This window comes from Cricetulus griseus, chromosome 4 (genome assembly GCF_003668045.3).
Source record: "Cricetulus griseus strain 17A/GY chromosome 4, alternate assembly CriGri-PICRH-1.0, whole genome shotgun sequence".
Classification (NCBI taxonomy): Eukaryota; Metazoa; Chordata; class Mammalia; order Rodentia; family Cricetidae; genus Cricetulus; species Cricetulus griseus.
In genome coordinates, this window is record NC_048597.1 from 40,548,373 (window position 1) to 40,563,727 (window position 15,355).

Below are 15,355 nucleotides of genomic sequence, written 5' to 3' on the forward strand. Positions count from 1 at the left end.
ATCATCCTGGTGCAGAAGTTCTTCAGTGTGGCTAAGTTCCCTTTATCCCTTAGCAACTGACACTTCCACTTGCTGTTAGCCAGAAATGCCAGAAACAAACGCAATGGTCTCCTTTGTAATATATCCCTTTGGAGCTTTTTGGGGTGTCTTAACTGAGCCCAGAGGATTCCCTAAGCAAATGCTTTGAGCTTGACCCTTCGATTTTCCCTGAGATGGGAGCTACCTGTGTATACATCATCCCAAGCTAAGTTCATCATTGCATGGGAGGACTAATAAAAACTAAAGGTGAGACCATTGTAACTAAATGACGATGACTGGGGTGACATAAGCTATATATATGTGTATATATATATATGTATATATATACATACACACACACTCACACACACACATATATATATATATATATATATATATATATATATATTATGACTAGGTCCCCTTAATTTGGGATGTTCTCTTTCAGAAAAAATGGAATCCAGCATTATCTAGAAGCACTAAGTTCAGGTGAGTCAGCAGTAAGCTGTACAAGTTTTTTCTTTTTTTCAACCGCTGTTTTAAGAACACATGGTAATTACCACAGAATACAAAGTGTATCCTGCTTTTAAAAAAAAATCTGATGCTTTAGCAGTAGTAATGCTTTTATTTTATTATGAGCTGCCCACGGGCACTTCTTAGGTGGTGACTCACTTGAACAGGTTTGTTGGTTTTGGGTTTTTTCGGGGGGGGGGTGTGGTTTCTTCCGCAGTTAAAGAACATTTTATTCTCAGATGGGAAGAAAAAAAGGTAATAAATAATTTTTTAAAATGCTGGCAAGCCCCAGGATGGAGTAGAGTTAGCACAAATGTGGGATGACAGGCAGTTTAATCAAAGACAGGAAGAAGGACATGATCTTATGTCATACAGAAGCTAGTGTGTGATTTCTTACGTCAAGTATTTGTTTTTATCATGACTATACTTTGGGGGTCATACTATCATGAGTCATCATTCTGTTCATGATGCTAACATTTTGTTCTCTCCTGTCACTGTGATGAAAGGCTGAAGAGATGCTCGCTTCATTCTAATTTTCTCTCCTGAAGCTGCTGTTACATCTGTAGCTGATACCCTTGCCAAAAAAAAAAAAAAAAAAAAAAAAAAAAAAAAAAAAAAAAAAAAACAGAAAGAAAAAGAAAAGTACCATGAATTGCTCTGGGTTTCCAAATCTTAAAGGACAGCTTCTAAGAAGAGTGCAAAGACCTAAAATCCCTTAATCAAGTTTCTAATCGCACACAAGATGGCCTCACATTAAGAGCCATTTGAGAGCAGCGGCTGCGTCATGTCTTCACCATATCAAATAGGATTCTTATTTTAGCACCAAAGGCAGTTCTTTCCTTGTAGAATGAAGCATAACCCTGAACAGTCTGTTCAATAACAGAACACAGTAGCTATCTCACTCTCTCTCCCACATGGTTCCAGAGGCCATCATATCTTAGTTAATGAACAACTAGTATTTTGTGGATTCTATTTTTGGTCCTTTAATTCTTGTATTAACCTTGTTATACAGCTACTATTGCTATCTCCAAATTACAGAGCAGAAAAGCAAGTGGGATATAAGAACCTATTCCTGTCACACAGCCAGCAGGTGGCAGAGCCCAGACTCAAACACAAGCTACTCACCCTGTGATTAGGATATAAAATCACTATGAAAACAAAACTCTAGGAATGACTTTGAGGGAATTTCTAGATTTAGTTAATTGAGGTGGCTGGAAGAGCCACCTTGAATGCAAAAGGTATCATTCCATAGCCTCCAGTCCTGAGCTGAAGGGAAAGGAGAAATCAAGTTGCAATCCATCTTTCATTGCTCTCAGCTTCTTAAATGCAGATGCAATATGACCAACCATCTCAATTCATGACCAGGAAGCCATCTTGGCTTCCTCATAATGATGGACTGGAACCCGGAACTGTGAACTTCCTTCCTTAGGTTGCTTTTGTCGGGCATTTTTGTATCAACAAAGAGAAAAGTAACTAATACAAGCTCTACGTGAGGATATTACTGCCCAAGCAAGAGGCTTTTGGCAACATGCCCTCCATCTTGGATGCCTCCTGCAGACTAGGCAGGACCTGATGAGAAACATACAACAAGCACCACAGAATCATTATCTGGGACATTCTTTAAAAGTCTTGTGGTATTTTTGTCCTGAATTCCTTCTGCTTGTGTGGAATTTATGATCCAATAGACAAGACTCCCACTCTTGAATGTAGGATAACCTGATAGTTGTTGGCCTCCATGGTTCCTTTGTGTATTTATCCTTGGTATAGTTTGTCACAAACCATAGAATTTTCATCTTTATCATAATATTAGCAGTGGCCAGTGTGCATTAAACCTGGATGACCCACTTTTTCCAATTTGGTCTAGCTTAAGTTTGGACAAATTGAAATATTTATGCAGTGAGCAATTTCCAGTTTAACACACAGTTAAACTGATGGGTGTCTAAATCTGTCTAGACACAGACTACTGTAGTTTTGGTATGCCTCCCCCCAAAGCTTATGTGCTGGGAATTTAATATACAGATTTTATTTATTAATGATATTTGGAGGTGATTTGGATTAAATGAAGTCACAAAGAAACAGCTCCTATAATGACATTAGTAGGAAATAATGCCTTATGGACTGATGGAAATTTTCCTTTTTTTTTGATTTTTGCTATGTTTTTCTAACTTTTAGCATTTATTAATTGTATGGACTAATGGGTTTCATTATGACATTTCACATGTCTACTGTACACTTTGATCATTTTCAAGTCTCTATTATCATATCATTCATTCCTCCCATTGTTCCTCTCCCTCTCCCTCTATGCCCTCCTCCTACTTTCCAACATTATGTCTATCATAATCCTTTTCTCTTACAAGTATACATTATAAAAATATATAAATTCAACCTGCTGAATCCATTTAGTGTTGCTCATAGATATGTGTTTATGGATACCACTTGGGTTTGGATAGTCACTCATGAAGCTTATCCCTGGGCAAGACTGACTTCCTGTCTCTCCGCAGCCATTATTTGCCTGTAGCTCTTCATCTATGTGTAGAGCCTTGTGAGATTTCTCCCATCTATGCTGTCATGTCATTTAATGTTGTCATTTTGCTGAGCTTGTTTGGGCAGCCATATTGTTGAGATTTCATGGGTTCAGCTTTGCTGTTATACAGAGAAGACACAATCTTGAAGAACACATCCTGGTCCTCTGGCTCTTATTTCTGCCTCCTCTTCCACAGGGCTTCCCAAGCTTAGGTAGAGCACCTGTGTGTAGATGTATCAACTGAGTCTGGGCAACCCACAGCCAGTCCTTCTCTGCTTATAATTACATTTTCTCCCCCTTAGTTTTCTTCACTCCTGTGGTAGTTTGAATGAAAATAACTCCGACAGGCTCATAGAGAATGGCATTATTTGAAAGGATTTGGACATGTGGCCTTGTTAGAGTAGGTGTTGCCTAATTGAAGGGAATGTGTCACTGGGGATGGCTTTGAAGTTTCCAAAGCTCAAGCCGGACCCAATGGCTCACTCCCTTCCTGCTGCCTGCAGATTCAGTTGTAGAACTCTCTGCTCCTTCTCCAACACCATGTTTGCCTATGTGCCACCATGCTTCCCACCATGATGATATGGACTAAACCTCTGAAACTATAAGCCAATTAAATGTTTTCCTTTATAAGAGACATGGTCACCAGGAGGTTGTGGCACCTTTAATGCCTTTAATCTCAGCACTCAAGAGGCAGAGGTAGGTAGGTGGATCTCTGTGAGTTTGAGCCCAGCCTGGTCTACAGAGTGAGTTTCAGGACAAGCTCCAAAGCTACAGAGAAGCCCTGTCTTGAAAAACAAAAACAAAACAAAACAAAAAGAGTTGCCAAGATCATGGTGTCTCTTCACAACAATAGAAACTCTAAGACATCTCCAAACTTTGCCATATACTCCTCTTTTCTCTTTCAAATTCACAACCACTTTTTAGTTAAAGGTTGCAACATATGTATATACATATACATGTTACAACAATTATACCACACATATACATATACATACATAAACACACACACACATTCCTAAGTACAATCTGCTTCGTCTGTACAATGTTCCTTGTGTGTATGTTTTTTGCATTTTGACCAGTGTTGCTTCTGTAATCATCACCAAAGAAACTTACTTAGGGAGGAGTGAGAGCTGCACGTACCTGTGGGTACAAGGATAAGGATTTAGAATGCTGGTAGATATAACACTGGTTTAGGGAAGTGGAAGTAGTATGTTCTCCTCTAGATTCTCCTCACCAGCCTCACCAGCCTCCTACCATGCCTCACCAGCCATGGGTAGTCAGTTAGATTTACAAAGCAGGCATGATTTCCCTACTATTGAGCAGGCCTTCAGTCCAATTAGACATCTGCAGGTTACTGACAGGCTATACTGGGTCTGTCTTTCCATGCTGGTCATTGTTATGTTTCTTAAGCATCAATATGGGTAGGACAATGGATTGCTTTTCTTCCTTAGAAGCTTACATAGCACTTTCCAGAACTTTACGAGCTAGTTCTTGGGGAGGACTTTCAGGTCCGTTCCAGCCCAATTCATCCCACACCTGTGTCTAACACTACACATGTTTTTTACCTTTACCTTCAAATTCTGGGAGGCCACCAAAGGCAGTGTTAACAGCCTGTGTTGTTTTGGGAGTGTCTTTGACTCCTTTGACCAACAGCTTGTAAGATGGTTTCTCATGCCTGGGTAGGGTGTTTTTGCTCAACAGTTTATGGCTTTGGGGGAGAGAATTGCCACCCTAGTAGTTAAGATCCATTTAAACTATACATATTTTTATATCCATACACTTATAGACACTGTTATTTTTATTATTTTTATATAAACATAAAATAATATGATGCCCTATGGCTTTTTCAAATGCCCTTAGTATTACTAAACCCTTCCCCTTTCTTCTGTATTGCCATGCTCACTATCCCCAGTGAATCCCCACCCCCTTTCATTTCCCCCTTCACAGAACCTATGACTTGTGTTCCCCTCTCCAGAACTCTTTGCCCCTCACCATGGTTCCTTTTTACTTCCCTGGTCTTTGTAGTTACTCCAGGTTATATTCTCATGTCTAAAGATCTGGGTCTAGGAATCATGGGAAAGAGAAAACAAGCAACATTTGTCTTTCTGGGCCATGGGGCATATTTTCTACTTCCATTCATGTACCTGCAAATTTCATGATTTCACTTTTCTTTATAGCTGAATAGTATTCCATAGTATATATGTACCACATTTTCCATCATCAGTTAAAGGACATTTGGGTTGCTTTCATTTTCTTGCTATTGTGAGTAGTGCAGCAATGAACATGGCTGAGCAAGTATCTGGAGAGCAGAGTGTTGAGTCTTTTGGGTATATGTCAAGGAGTAGTATAGATGTGTCATATGGTAAATTTATTTTTAGGTTCTTGAGAATTCTTCACATTGATTTCTAGAGTGCTCCAGTTTGCAATCCCTTTCCCTACAGCCTCTCTAGTATTTGCTGTTAGATGCTCTCATGATTTTAACCATTCTGACTGGAGTGAGATAAAATCTCAAAGTTGTTTTAATTTGCATCTCCAAAATTTCTAAGGATGATGAACACTTTTTGGAGTATTTCTTATCCATTTTTATTTCTTCTTTTGGAAATTCATTCAAATCCATAGCCCATTTTTTAATTGGATCATTTGTTTTCTCAACTCTCCTTTCTGAATTCTTTATATATTGTGGATATTATTTAAAGAATAGAAATATTCCTTAGAAAAAAAGGAAATAATTATAAGATACAAAGATGCAGACTCCAATACACCAGCTATTTAAAAATTTCCATTTCACTTTAGCTATACCTCATATGGTTACTTGGGGTTTTTATTTTAGGAAAGCACAGAATAAATTTAAAGTGCAAATACACACACACACACACACACACACACACACACACACACACACACACATTTCTGACAGAAATTAGCTACTATTATAACAATTCATCCTTTTAGATATTTCTTTCTACATTGCCTCTTCAGAGCCATGAAATAAAAAGGGAAAATGTAAATCATAAACTATTATAAGTATAAGGAAACACACACATCGATAAATCTTTTAAAATTTAAGTGGCAAAGCAACTGTGCTGATAGGCTTAAGAGGCAAATTAGACATATTGAGAACTAGAAAAACAAAATTTACTGACATGATTCAGGGGAATGCGGGAAATCTAGGAGATTCTTATAGTGACACAACAGGAAGTAGAAGAAGCTATGGGTATTCTTCTCACTGTAGTGGCTGCCCCAACCCCACCCCCAGGGCCACACCACACAGCTCCAATAGAAGCATTCAGTACACCTATGTAAGGTTATTGAATGGATCAAGCTTGTGAGAAAAAACTAGAAACATTTTTATCCAAAATGGCAATAGGACTAGATGATTAAAGAGCATCTCCAACAAACATTTCTGAGACAAGGAAATACTATTTGCTCTCTGAGTGGGTCCCTAGCTATAGTTTATTTGGCCTAATGAAAAATGGATAGCACCTATGAATGCTATCCGTGTTTCATTGTCAACGTCCTAAATTAAATGTTAGAAGACTCTAATAAAGATCTATGAAAGAAGTGTGTTTCATATCAGGATTAAAGAAAAATCCAATATTGAGACATTTATTCAAGTAGAAAATCACATGATTATATCAAGAGATATAGAAAGGACACCTGATAAAAATCCCACCATGTTCCTGATAGAAATCTCTTATAAAATAAGAATTAAGAAACATTTCCATCTGTGGTTTTTAAAGAGTATTTATTATAAATAGCAATAAATGTAATCCTAAACATTGGAATTACAGTCTCTTACAGTGTCTAGGAGAAGGATGCTTTCTACATTTTAGGTGATTATTCATCTTTTCTCTTCAACTGAAAACCCTTGAAAATTGGGACAAACTCATATTGACATTATATCACCACGTTTATTACCACTTTCAGGGGATTTTTACATGGTATCCTTCTGCCTCATAATCTTCCCTTGCAAGTAACCCTTAAATTATGCCATAGATAAATAGGCTAAAATTAATCAGTAACAAGAGTTATCTTCATTTGAGTTCACAAATAAGAAACACCAGCAATTCTTGTCCCAAATAAAATTATTCCTTCCATAATTTCTATAGTCATGTAACACAGAGTCTGTCATTCATTCTGCCTTGTGCTTAAAAAGAGAAGGAAAGAATGGAGGGAGGGAGAGAGGGATGGAAATGATCCTCTGCCCTTCATCAGGTCCCAGCATCCCTGCAGTTGCCTATAGGCTTTGCCTGACCAGAAATTCTCACCCATGTTGGAAGCCTGCTTCCATCTAATTTCTGTATTCTCTCACCACTTTCTACTGGGCATATAAGATAAAAGTTCTAGAAACAGGACAGACAAGGAAGATGTGTCTGTCAGTCAGAGCTAAGAGCTGACTAGTCCAGCCATTTTGATCAGGTCCTCTGGGTAAAGTTTGCCTTGCCACCACTCAGTACCTTGTTAGGATTTTCCTCAGTCTTGTCTGTGTGTCCTTGAGAACCACTTCATCTGATTAGTGTCCCAAGGTGGAGAGCTCACTGGATCCTATTAATGATAAACATGCCTTGCTCAGTTTCTAGGGACTCGAGGTTTGCCCAGGAACCATTCTCAGTCATTCCTGTATTGCTAAAAAGGTCTTCTCATTATTTTTGCCCTCTATCAGAATCCCTGCTCTCTTCATCTTGTATTTCATTTCATCTGTCTCTAAATGGCATAATTCCCCCGGAGATACTCAGTACCCAGTGGCCACTTGGAGAAATGTAGACAAGAATGATATGAGTCATTTCAGGGGTGCATTCAAAGAAAATGAATCATAAGTAAGTCGAAAGGAGAGATCAGTTGGTGCAAAAGAATCTGTCTGCCCTTGCTTTTGTACCTCAGGGATTAAACGAAACATTTTTGGATATATATATATATATATATATATAATAATATATTATGCATGTATGTATGTATATGTATGTATATATATATGATAGAATTGCCAGGGGGCTGATAAATTGTCTCTGTCTCTCTCTCTCTCTCTCTCTCTCTCACACACACACACACACACACACACACACACACACACACACACACCTTCCCCCTCTCCCACTCTGTCTTGTAATCCAGCATATGTGGAACCACTTCTATACAAAAAATTCCCCTTTCTGAGGCTACTCCTGACTCCTGCTCTGGACTGGACATTTGCTTGTTCCCTGGCCCCACATTCATGTGTTGAAATCTTGACTCCTGTGTGATGGTACTAGGAAGTGGGGGCTTTAGCAGCATTCTTTCTTGCCCTTGCCCCACTGAGAGATAGAGAAAACATCCACCTGCCAATGAGAAGCAGCCTTTGCCAGACCTCATATCTTCCACGCAGGGGTCTCCAACTTCTCAACTCCCAGCTGGGAGAACTAGATGTTAGTTGTTCAGTATTCCTTGATTATTGAAGATAATCAAGAATATTATTCAAGATTATGAAGAGCGTGTGTGTGTGTGTGTGTGTGTGTGTGTGTGTGTGTGTGTGTGTGTGTGTGATGCTCACGTGCATGTGCACACTCTGCAGAAGTCAGGGGACAATTTGGGATGAGTTGGACTGTGCCACCTTGTTTTGTTTCTTGTTTCTTATACTGTATTATGTGCCCCAGGCTAGCTGGCCTACAGACTCCCAGGTAATTCTCCTGACTCCACCTCCCTTCTCACAGGGAGAGTTCTGGGATTCAGATGTCTGCCATAACATCCCACCTTTGACATAGATTCTGGAAATCAAACTTGGAGGATTGAACTCAAGTCAATCGGACTTGCCTGGCAAGCAGTTTTACCCACTGAGTCATCTTCCCACCCTTAAGTGCATGTTATAGTATGGTGGTCCAAACTGACCAAGCCTGCCTTCTTAACATGAATGAGTGATTGCTTTTCGCAGTCACAATTTTGTGGTTTCTAGATCTTTCTCTCTGTCTCTGTCTCTGTCTCTGTCTCTCTGTGTCTGTGTCTATCTGTCTCTTTCTCTTCTCCTCTCCTCTTCTTTCTTCTCTTCTTTCCTACCTGTACCTGCCTTTGGGAAACTTTGGGATTCAATTACCATAAAAACAGTTCTTTACTAGTATAGTGTACACTCTAGCATAATGACTCTAGATGAACAGTCAAAAATATCAAAAGGAGAGAAAAAGTGAACTATGGCTTATGTGGGGGGGGAGGTACGGACTGGTTTGGAATTTTGGTGTATTTTCACCAGCAAAAAAAAAAAAAAAAAAAAGTAACTAAATGATATTTAACTTAAAAACTGGCTAATCACTTAGATTCCAGATCAGAAGAAAATCTAGATATGAGGGATAGTCTTAAAATACACCTGGAAAATATATGAAATTTTGATATCTTAGGTTACTTATATTTAGATCACAAAGCATTCTCTGTCATCTTTCTGGCTTTCAAAATATGTAAAGAGCATTTTTGCACAATGTTTTGATTATTATAGTACAAGCTAAGTGTCCTGGTTTGGTGGGAGTTTTTCGTTCTTTGTTTTGTGTTATGTAATTAGATTTCGTTTGAAAGTATTTTTTTATTGAGTATTTTTGCATCTCTATTCATGATGAAAATTGGTCTGCAATTCTTTCTTTCTTGAATCTGTATGTGGTATCAAGCTAACTCTGATCTCATAAAATGAATTGAGCAATGGTATTTCCTGTAACAATAAGTCTTTACTCCGGCCACCCAAGCCCTGTCGCCACCTTTATGTCAGCCACCCGAGTTACTCCAGAGTTCCACCCACTGTGTTAGGGCCCCAAATAATTAGGTACAAATGCTGCTTGGCAAAGACTAGGATTTCTCATCTGCTAGCTCAGTCTCAATTATCAACCATAATCACAAGATTTATCTTATGGAGGATGCCTATGGAAGGCTTCCTGTCTTCCTGGGCTCACATGGTGGCTCCATACCAGAGAAGAGAGCAGGAGGAGGAGGAAGAACAAGAGTACGATTTCCTGCTTATATTGTGAGTCTGTCTGCTATGTCAATTCCTGCCTGGATCACAGACTTCTTTACTACATTTCCCAGAATCCTGCTCAACTCCTAGTCCCACCTATCTTGCTTTCCTATTGGTCAATAGTACTTTATCAACCAATAAGACAAACATGTGCAAAATGACATTCCCCATCAATTTTCCTTTCTATTTTGGGAAGTAATTTGAGGAGTATTGTCACTAACTCTTCTTTGAAAGTCTGCTAGAATTCTGCACTATAAATGTCTAGTCCTGGGATGTTTTTTTGTTGTTGTTGTTTGGAGTCTTTTAATGATTGCTTCTATTTCCTTAGGTGTTATAGTTCTATTTAAATTGTTTGTCTGTTATTGATATAACTTTGATAAGTGATACCTATCAAGAAAATTGCCAATTTCTTTTAGATTTTTCAATTTAATAGAATACAGGTTTTTAAAGTTATGTCCTTATGATTCTCTGGATTTCTTCAGTGTCTGTTATTATGCCCGCTTTTCATTTCTAAGTCTGTTAATTTGGATAATATCCCTGTGCCTTTTAGTTAGTTTGGATAAGGGTATGTCTATCTTATTGACTTCTCAAAGAACCAAATACTTGTTTCATTGATTCTTTGAATTGTTCTCCTTGTTTATATGTTATTGATTTTAGCCCTCAGTCTGATTATTTCCTGCCATCTATTCCTAATGGGTGTGATTACCTCTTTTTGTTCTAGAACTTTCAGGTGTGCTGTTAAGTTGCTAGTGTGAGATCTCTCCATTTTTTTAAAAAGTAGGCACTTAGTGCTATGAACTTTCCTCTTAGCACCACTTTCATTGTCCCATAAGTTTGGGTAAGCTGTGTATTCATTTTAAATGGATTCTAGGAAGTCTTTATTTCTGTCTTGTCCCATTTTTCATTCATTTGTTCAGTATTGCAAGATGTCAATGACCAATAATTGTTGATTTCAGTTTTTTTGTTGTTGGTGGTGGTGGTGGTAGTGGTGTGTGCATGTCCCTTTTTCATTTCTTTCTTCTTTCTGCTGGCATGAGATTATTTCCTTTGTTTTCATGGGTGTAGTTAGCCTCCTTCAGTTGGAGTTTTTCTTTTATCACCTTCATAGGGATGGATTTGTAGATAGATTTGTTTACATTTGACTTTATCATGGAATATCTTATTTATCCCATCTATGGTGATTGAAAGCTTTACTGGGTATAGTAGTCTGGGCTGGCATCTGTGGTCTCTTAGAGTCTGCAGCACATCTGTTCAGGCCTTTCTGGCCTTTAGAGACTCTATTGATAAGTTATATATAATTCTAATAGGTCTGCCTTTATATGCCACTTTCTCTTTTTCTTTCAGTTTTTATTATTCTTTCTTTGTTCTGTGTACTTAATGTTTTGATTATTGTGTGGTGAGGGGACATGCTTTTCTGGCCAATCTATTTGGTGTTCTGTATGCTTCTTGGACCTTTATAGTCATCTACTTCTTTGGGTTAAGAAAAGTATCTTTTATGATTTTGTTAAAAAATATTCTGTCAGCCTTTGAGCTCAGATTCTTTTCCTTCCTTTATTCCTATTATTCTTATATTTGATCTTTTCATACTGTCCCAGATTTTCTAGATGTTTTGTAATAGGAGATTTTTAGACTTCACATTTTCTTTGAAGGATATATCCATTTCTTCTATTTATCTTCAACACCTGAGGTTCTTTCTTCCATCTCTTAAGCTTTCCTCTATAGTTTCAGTTAAAGTTTCTAAATTTTTCATTTCTAAAATTCCCTCCATTTGTGTTTTCTTTATTAATTCTATTTTTATTTTGAGGTCTTGAAAAGATTTTTGGGTTTTGCTTCAAATGTTTGTAATTTTCTCTGATTTATTTATTGAATTTATTAATTTACTCTTTTAGGACCTCTATTATCTTTATATATTTGGTTTTTAAGGTCTTTTTCTTGTGCTTCAACTATGTTGCAATATTCAAGGCCTGATAGTGGAGACATATTGCCTAGGCTACTATCAATTGTGTTTTTATGCTAAACACATGTATTCTAGACAAATACAGTTGTCTAGACATCTGTATTTGGGGATAATTATAGGTATAAGGTGCTGATTTCTGGATTTGTGTTTGTGGGATGTGTGTTTTGTTCCTTGGTTTCTGTTTTCTCCCTGGATTTGCAGAGAGTATGATGGCTGTGTGTGTTGCCTGTTTTCCTGGTCTGCTTAGCTGATGTGTTCAAGGGGAATGCCTGTTGGTGTTTAGGCTGGGATAGTGGGATAATTTGGGAAAAGGAAGGCTGGAGGAAGAGATTTTGTGATCCCTTCTGAATGGAGTCAGAGAGGGAAAAGAGACCACAGCAGTTTTCCAGCTACTTAGCTGAGGATGAAACTGGAGAAATTGGATCTCAGGAGTGGTCAGAGAGGTATGGGTCTGCTTTCAGCCTACTTATTATCTTGGGAGGAGAGACTCTTGGGTTATCAGTGGGTGTTTGCTGGGGTTGGAGTTTGAACAAAGTAACAAGTTGGGGTGAAGGTTAGAAGGTAGAAGATCTATGGGATCCATGGGGGATGGAAGTGGTGAAATCAGGTTATGAGGGCAGGGTGGGCTGCCAAGAGCAGGAGATGAGACTGGGGGATTGAAATTGGGGGAACAGAAACAGAAGTTCTGAGGGCAGCCTACTTGGTTTTCTTGCAGACATGGCCTGTGGATTAACTTGGGCATGTATGCTACAGTTGGGGAGCATTTCCTTGCTCTGCTAGGGTGGTGTTGGAGGCTGGGATAATGGGAAGGGTTTGGGGGAGGGAAGATTGGAAGAGTGTATCTTTGTGCTCTTTGGGGGGTGGGGTCAGTTAGGAAGGGAGTCTGCAGGAAATTTCTCACTAAGAAGCTAGGGATGAGACTGACTGGGAGAAGGAGGGTGGATTTTAGGAGCAGAAGGAGATCAAACTACCCCTCACATCTAAGCCTTGAAAACCACTGCTCCCTGTTTCTACAGTTGCACCTTTTTCAGAATGTCACTTACACTGAACCTTTCGACTTAGATTAACTTAAAGTTAATCTAAGATACTTTATATTTATCCATGCTGTCACATGTATCAAAGATTCGTCTGTTGTTCTCCATTGATCCAACTGAGGAACAGGAGATAATACAATATAAAAAACAAAACAAAACAAAAAACATGCTTTTCTGTTTTAAACATTTGGTCCAGGTATTTCATGTGAGCATAAGTTTTTTTTTATTTTCCTACAGCAAATGGGAGTCATATTCCTGCATCGTATGACAAATATATGTTTATCTTTACAGGATACTTTCAGATTTTTGCCACCAGCAAGGGTACAAGAGACTTTCAGTTCTTCCATCTCTTTGCCAAGACGGGTATGGTGGTTTGAATGAAAATGGTCCCCATGGATTCATAGGGAGTGGCACTATTAGGAAGTGTGGCCTTGTTGGAGCAGGTGTGGCCTAGGAGCACATGTGTCACTGGGGGTGGGCTTCTCTTCCTGCTGCCTGCTGATCCAGATGTAGAGCTGTCAGCCACCTCTCCAGCACCATGTCTGCCTGAGTGCTGCCATGCTTCCCAACATGATGCTAAAGGAGTAAACCTCTGAATTGTAAGCTTGTCTGCAGTTTTCATCTATGACAGTCTTCATCTGGTTTAGATATTGGTAAACACTGCGTATTTGATGAATTGGTAAATCGCCTTGCTCCTATTTTATGAAAGTTATCATTAAAACTATGGGTTTATTTCTCCCCAAAAAAATGTTTGGCATGGTTCACCAATCATCTGTGAGTTTTCTTCTTTATAGTGTTTTAAAGTTTGAATTTAAACTTTATATTCATATGAGACCTTTGGGTTCTCTGTTTCTTATTGTTTATATCTTTCAAGAAATAAGTCTAATTTACGAAATACATGTGCAGAGAGTTATTCACAGTACTCTCTTTTATGTTCTTAGTATCTCAGAGTCGAGTGATGTCTCTTCTGTCTTTACTAACATTTTTGTCTCTTCTCTCTTTTGCTTTCCAGTAGTTTCCTAGAGATATATCAATTGATTAAGCCTTTCAAGAAGCTATTATTTGGGTTTATTTGCCCCTGTTATTTTAATGTTTCAATTTCTTTTATTTCTGTTCTGATCTTTATCATTTCCTTCCCTCTGCCTGTTTATGGCATGATCTGGACTTTTTCTCTGGTTTATTAAAGTAACATCTGGGATTATCGATTCCAGAGCTCTTTGTTTTCCAGTATTAGCATTTGGTTGATAGAACTTGTTCTCCAAGGACTACTTTAACTGCATCATAGAAGTTTTACTTTATTGTATTTTCATTTTGTTAAAAATATTTTATTTATTTAAGACATATTCAGAGTACATTCTTACTACCATGACTATTATGCAGACATCTTTATGAATGTATTTTTTATGTCAAGCAAGAATTCTATTTTCCCATGTTAGGTTAACACTCTATAGAACAAAGAGATATCACAGAAAAGGAAAATCCTTTGCACCATGAAGGAAAGGATTTTATCAGACCCAATTAGTAAATAACATTCCAACCCTGTGTTCTAGGTTTTTAAAGGTTCCAATTGATGAGGCATAACTCATTTCTGAATCACTGAAACATTGTCACAGCCAGGGGCTTCATGTAAAGGACCTGCAGGCTGTGTTGTATGCTCCATGTTCCAACTTTTTCTGAACTGTCAACCATGCTTGGATTGATGATGCAGCTATCTTTGGATCATTTCTACCCCTGTAAGAAACCCCTCACACATATTCCTGAAAGTAACCCCAATAAAATTCATTGATTTACCAAGTTGAACTTTGTGGTATCCTTACTTTGGATAGGGTTCCCTATCTGGGTGTGTAGGGGTGTGTGTGTGGTATGTGTGTTGTGTCTCTAGGAAAAGGTGTTACACAATAGCTAACAAAGTCCTTCAGATCTGGAAGGTAACTTCGAATAGCAGATAGCTTCTATTGAAGACCACAAACAAGGTTTCTCTGCTTTAGTCTACATTATTCTATTCTTGATTGCCTTAGCTGTTTTCTTTCTACTTTTTTTTATTTGAACATCCTTATTGTTGACCAGCACATATTGCTTCTTGACCATAGTACCTGCAAAACATCTACCCTTAATAATCTGGGGCTTGCTTATACAGTTCTACACACTAATTCTAACTCTGAATGTAATTGCACTGAGGTTCAGCCAAAGCTGTCAGTCAAACAGACTTAGAGGCTTTGCCTGTTTTCTCTTTGGTGCTGCCCACCTTTATTTGGTACCATGATCTTCTTATAAATAAGCTGGTTTCTTCATTAATAAGCTGGTTTCTTCATTAACGGAACTCAATCAGTAGGCAATGTACATGG